The sequence below is a fragment of the Vombatus ursinus genome, unplaced genomic scaffold (genome assembly GCF_900497805.2).
Source record: "Vombatus ursinus unplaced genomic scaffold, bare-nosed wombat genome assembly UNPS02015408.1, whole genome shotgun sequence".
Lineage (NCBI taxonomy): Eukaryota > Metazoa > Chordata > Mammalia > Diprotodontia > Vombatidae > Vombatus > Vombatus ursinus.
Genome location: NW_020955186.1, coordinates 311,308 through 317,307, shown reverse-complemented (window position 1 = coordinate 317,307; position 6,000 = coordinate 311,308).

Sequence of the window (6,000 nt, the reverse complement as noted above, 5' to 3'; positions counted from 1 at the left end):
ATGAATTTGCCACGAGAGTATAGAGAGAAAGAAGAAGAGGGCAAAAGATAGAATCCAGAAAACAATATTTATTTATACAACAAATCAGAGAGATATCTGGAAATTATACAGTGTCTTGTCAAATGACAGAGAACACATTTATAAGATCACAAATCAGAGATGGAAAAGACCTTAGAGATAATTTAGTTTAATGACCCTGTTTCATGGATTAGGAATCTGAGACCCAGGGAGGTTGTAACTTAGTGAAGATCAAGGTCACAGAGGTTATAAATAGCAGAGATAAACTATTAACCTAAATGTACTGTCTCCAATAATCAGCAAACTAATTTTTTAAGTGGATAAAAAGTAATCATAGAATGAAGAACCATATTAATTATAAAACAGAAGAATCTTTACACTGTGAAAGGGCATTTAGAGCCCTTCAGAGATTAGCTCCAATTTACCCTTCTCTCTGGTATCATACATTTATTGTTCCCCTTCATTCGTTCTTTGCCCAGTCAAAATAACCTTCTTGCTGTTTCTCACATAGTTGTGTCCTATGATTAAAATGGATTACTTCATCACCTCTACTTCTTGTAGGAGGATAAGTGTTTAATCAATACTGGGTGACTGATTAATTATTGAGATGAATATCAACCTCTAAATAATTGAATAAAAACATTGGTAAGAGACTATTTAACATATTTAGGTTATTTCAACCAATATTCATTTTATGAACCTTAAAAGAAAATACAGTTAATTCAGGATCCTGGAGGGTGGGGAGGGGAGAGAAAGCGCAAAACCCTAGCACTGTCCAGCTGCATTTAAAGAGCATTGATCAACATAACATAAATTTAGTTGCCTTCTACAAATCTGTGCACCAAATGGACTGTCAAAAAAATAATGCCATCTTAAGATTTTCAAAGCCTTAAGTTTAAACCATTAAATTTTAATTAAAATAATATTCAAGAGTTTAAAACTGCATTAAGACTTTTGGAACAACTTTTATTCTTTATTGAAAGGTAAAGGAAAGGTATGCATCAAAGTATGATGTTTGGCAGCACTGGGGGATATTAAGGGTGTCTTATGAGTATGCTCCTATTTCTTAGTTTTTGGAGTCATTCTCTTTTTTTTTTTAGTACAAACTTTCCTTTCAGGATTTTTCTCCTAAAGACATACTTTCATTAGGCAAAAATCATTCCTGATTTGTTCTTTTCTTCCCATAAATGACCCCAATACTTCTGTTAGGAGACTGAATCTCAAACAGTCCCAGAAGGGGACTTGGAGATCATATGAATTGGTTTTGTGTCAGTGGTCCCAGTTCACAGGCACCTGAAAGAAGACAAAGATACAAGCAACTTACATAACTTGTGGTTACAATAGAGGAGAAATTCTTAAGCATGCTTAATTGTGAGTATTATCTGGGATGTCTCTTTATTTTTTCTATGTAGAACAAAAGTTAAGGCAAATATTTCACATCTATTTTCTGATTGGCTATCACTTGGAAGGATTTGTTCTCAATTACATTTCCAGATATTTCTCACAAAAGCAATAAAGTCATATACTTAAACCAATAAGTCATTGTTTCCAAGATTAAAAATGTATTACACATTAAATTCTATAAAATTCTAGTATGATCATATCTTATATACATGTATCACTTCTGATGCATGGTATATTAAGTACCAGTTTTGTTAATGAGCTATAGAATTAACTACACTGCAGAAATATATCATTTAAGTTAAAGTGAAAGCGTTTCTAATGATAATTTTAAAGATGGGTTCAAGACCCTGAAATGTGATTTATTCAATGTGGAGGAAACTCCCAAAGCAGAAATTTCCTTCCCAGGTACAGATCAGTACTTTATAGTCTAGAGAATTTCCTTGGGCACTGAGATAATAAGTGACCTTTCCATATTCACAGAGCTAATATGTGTAAGAAGCAAGGCTTGAACCCAGGTCTTCCTGATTCTAAGGCTGGCCCTGTATCTAAGAAGGAATGTTGCCTCTCAAGACATTCATAATCCAGGGGAAACATTGATCATAGATAGCAAATGTGATTTCATAGATCCACCCAACTTATCTTTGTGAACAAATGAGAAACAGCATCCTAGTTTCTGGACTGCAACAATGCTGTCGACTGAGAGGCTAATTCATCACTATGCAATTTCTTTTGTACAACTCCCCCCCCCTCCCCACTCCTTACTTTCAGTTCACATCAGCAAAATAAGTAGAACACAAAGACCATAAAATTCACATTTGTCCTACTTCAGTAAAAACAAAAGCTTGAGAACTATATTTTGGACTTCCTTAGAGTTCAGTGATGAAAGACTTGCTCACTTTTTTAAACAATATTTTATGCTAAATTTTCAATACAGAATAAAAATAATGTTTTCTGTCATGAGCTTCATCTCAACATTATAACGTGCTTCAAATATGTCTATTACACTTGACAATCAATTTTATATTTTTGTTAAATATATAATGGGTTTTGGTCTTATATTTAAATATATAATTTCTTTAGAATGATTTAGAAAAGTAATGTGTATAATCAATGTAGTAGTGTGGTATGGTAAATGCAATTGGTAAACATTGAGCAAAATAAATAAAAGATAATAGAACAAAAATCATATTAATGAGTGATTTTCTAAGTCAATACGCAGCCCTCAGGAATCTTTATGCACAGTTAGTAGCCCCATTTTAAATTTGACACCACTGTATTACTATGAAGATTGATCTACAGAGACCAACTTTGTAATGTTCAGCTCTGCACTATTTCATGCTTTTTGTTAAAATTATAGAACCAAAGTCTCAGTCACTCATGACTCAAATTTGATGGCTCCATGGCAGTAACTGACAAGATATGATTTGTAAGTGCATCTCAACTGGTTTGCATAGACAAATCAGAAAGTTTCCCATGTGTCTCAGAAATAGTTTAAACATTTTTGAGACCATACTTCAACAGCTTTAGCAAAACCAACCATGACTGCAGGAAACTGATGGGTGAGAAGGGCAAGTACTACTATAGGGGAAAGCATTCCTGCTGTGAAGAGAATAAAAAAGGAAGCTCCTTCTTTGGATAAACAGAAACGTGACAAATGTGGATAATAGATTTTTGCTAGCTGTTTGTAAGTGGATGGCATAAAGATAAAATGTATGGCCTTTCTCTATTAATACACACTCATTCTAAAGGTAGCTTTCCACATACTCTGCAACAGATTAAGGGCATCCTCTATTTGCTTCCAGTGCTGAAAATATCCAGCTTTTTTTGACTTGCTTATCATTATTGCATTTTGTCTGGTGTTTTTTATAAAATTTCCATATTATGTGAACAAGAAAAAAAAATGTATATTGCAACTCATCTATGTCTGCCCAACCTATATTCTACCACATTTTCTCAATTTATTTTGATGTCACCAAAGTATCTTTGAGCACTTGGACTGTCTGATGACTACATTGGTGTTACATTAATTTATGAACAATGGTATATGATTATAAGAATAAATTTAAAGATATCATTAAAAGATATGGCCACTGACTGGAAAAAGTAAGACAGCCTTTTTCAGGCATGCCAACCCTGAGCCACAGTACAAAAGTTCAAGATATTTGAGGAAGAAAGCAAGTAGTTTTGTGGTGTATGAATGCTGCATCTCTCCCAGAAGGAAGCACAGGGAAGCATTCAAAACAGAATTTGGTTTCAAGGAGCAAGAATTATGGTAGCAGAGAAGAGAGATAACTATATCTTCAAGAAAGAACAACCCTGAAAGTCAAGAATTGGGATATAAAGAGAAGACCACCCCAAGGAACTCAGGAGATCAAGATGTTTCACCAGGTACAGAGAAGCATAAGGACTCCACCACAAGGCATGAGATGAAATAGGATAGAGACCCTCCGATACTGAAGGCGTGAGTTCCTTGTGTGTTCCTTATATATGTCTCATTATACTGTTTGTGCCTATTCTTCCCATTGGCACTGTGTTTATCTATTAGAGACTATATGTCATGTTTTCAGGAAGGAGAAGGGGAATGGCAGGGAGATGGTCAGTAGCTGTCATTTTTATTCTGCTGTCTCAAAGACATTCTTTTGAATTGTGTCTAATTGCTGAATATAAAAGAAAAGCAGAATAATAGGGATTCTTGAAGTGCATACCCATGAGTTACCTCAGTACTGTCAAAATAGACACATTCAGGAGGACCCAGCTTGCTAGTGCAAGTATTAGTTGTAGAATCAGTAGCCCAGAGGAGGTGTTATATAAATATTGAAGAATTATATGAAAAAGAGAAAGAAGTTGATTAATAACCCACATATTCAATGATATATAAGAAAAAAAGAAGAGTGAAATTCCATCTTTATTGATATCATATTGCTTATGGAATCTATCAAAGATTAAGTTCTAAAACATTCTTTCATACACATACATACATATCTGTGTGTATTTAAATTTCTTAAGATTGTTTTATAATAATGAATATTACCAAAGCCAGAATACATGCCCTCAGGCATCAAAACTATAAAAAGTCTTCATTTTAGCATTAATTCACACGTATCTGATGTAGTAATAAAACTAAATTGTAATTAATGGTTTTACTATGTCTGCTTATATCTTTAAGGTAACTGAATATAGGAATAAATGAAATTAAACCTTTACAAAAAAAACGCCACACAGTGATTTTAACCTCAATTTCCAACACAATCATATTATTACATACATTTAAACAGCAAAAATGCTTTTATACAAAGTACTTGGACATATTTAAAATGTAATTGGGTTCAGTATGTTCAGCAATTTTGGATGAAATATACAATTAATCTAAACCATCTTTTTTTTTTAACTATCCAAACTTTTAATAAAATATGTTAGCAAGTTAAATGGAATGCTGCCATCATGGAATTCCACTGAGAAGTTGAATATATCATGTTTTTAAATTCAGACCTTCCTGATAAAATTAGACCGGAGGTCAACAGAAAATTTGATCTTCAAATACAAGACTCAAGAGAGACATAAAAAGGTAAAGGTAAATGGGATAGAAAGAAACAGCAACATGTTATTAATAAGGGCAAACTGTTCACATCCCTACAAGGGAAGATGACACTTGTAACTCTTGAGAACTGTATTGTTATTACACCATGTTCAAGGGGTATAAGTAGAGGAGGTGGGTATAAGTTGACTTTGATGTAATGATAAAAAATAAAATCTAATCAAGTGGATTAAATGGATCCAAGTAAGTGTGTTAATCTGATCTAACTAAGACAATGTACTGATAAAAAAGCAAAGGAGGAGGCAGAGAAAGGCAAATTACTTTATAGGAAAAGGCACAAAAAGCTATTACAGTAGAGGGAAAGAAGGGAGTGAGATGAGCATTGTTTGAACCTTACTTTCATCAGATTTGGCTCAAGAACGGAATAACATAATCATTAGGTATAGAAATCTAACATGCCCTATAGGCAACTGGAGGGAAAAGGGGAAAGAAAAGGGAATAGGGATAGAAGGTAGGGAAGAAGTAGTAAGGGGAAATGGAAGAAAAGTGAGGAGGCTGATAGAAGGGAGGCAGGACTGAGAGAGACAGTGGTCAAAAGCAAAACACTAGTGAGGAGGGAAAGGGAGAAAGGAGAAAGAAACACATAATGGGGGCCAATAGGATGGAGGAGAAGACACAGATAGTAATCATAATTGTGAATATGAATGGGATGAGCTCTCCCATAAAATGGAAATTGATAGCAGAATGGATTAAAAATCATAATCCTACAATATGTTGTTTACAGGAAACAAATTTGAAACAGAGGTATACACACAGTGTAAAGGTAAAAGGCAGGAGTAGAATACATTATGCTTCAGCTGAAGTAAAAAAAGCAGGGGTAGCAATCCTGATCTCAGACAAAGCAAAAGCAAAAATAGATCTTATCAAAAGAGGTAAGGAAGGAAATTACATCCTGCTAAAAGGCACAACAGTCAATGAAGTAATATCATTACTAAACATATATCCACCAAATGGTATAGCATCCAAATTCTTAGAGAAGAAAT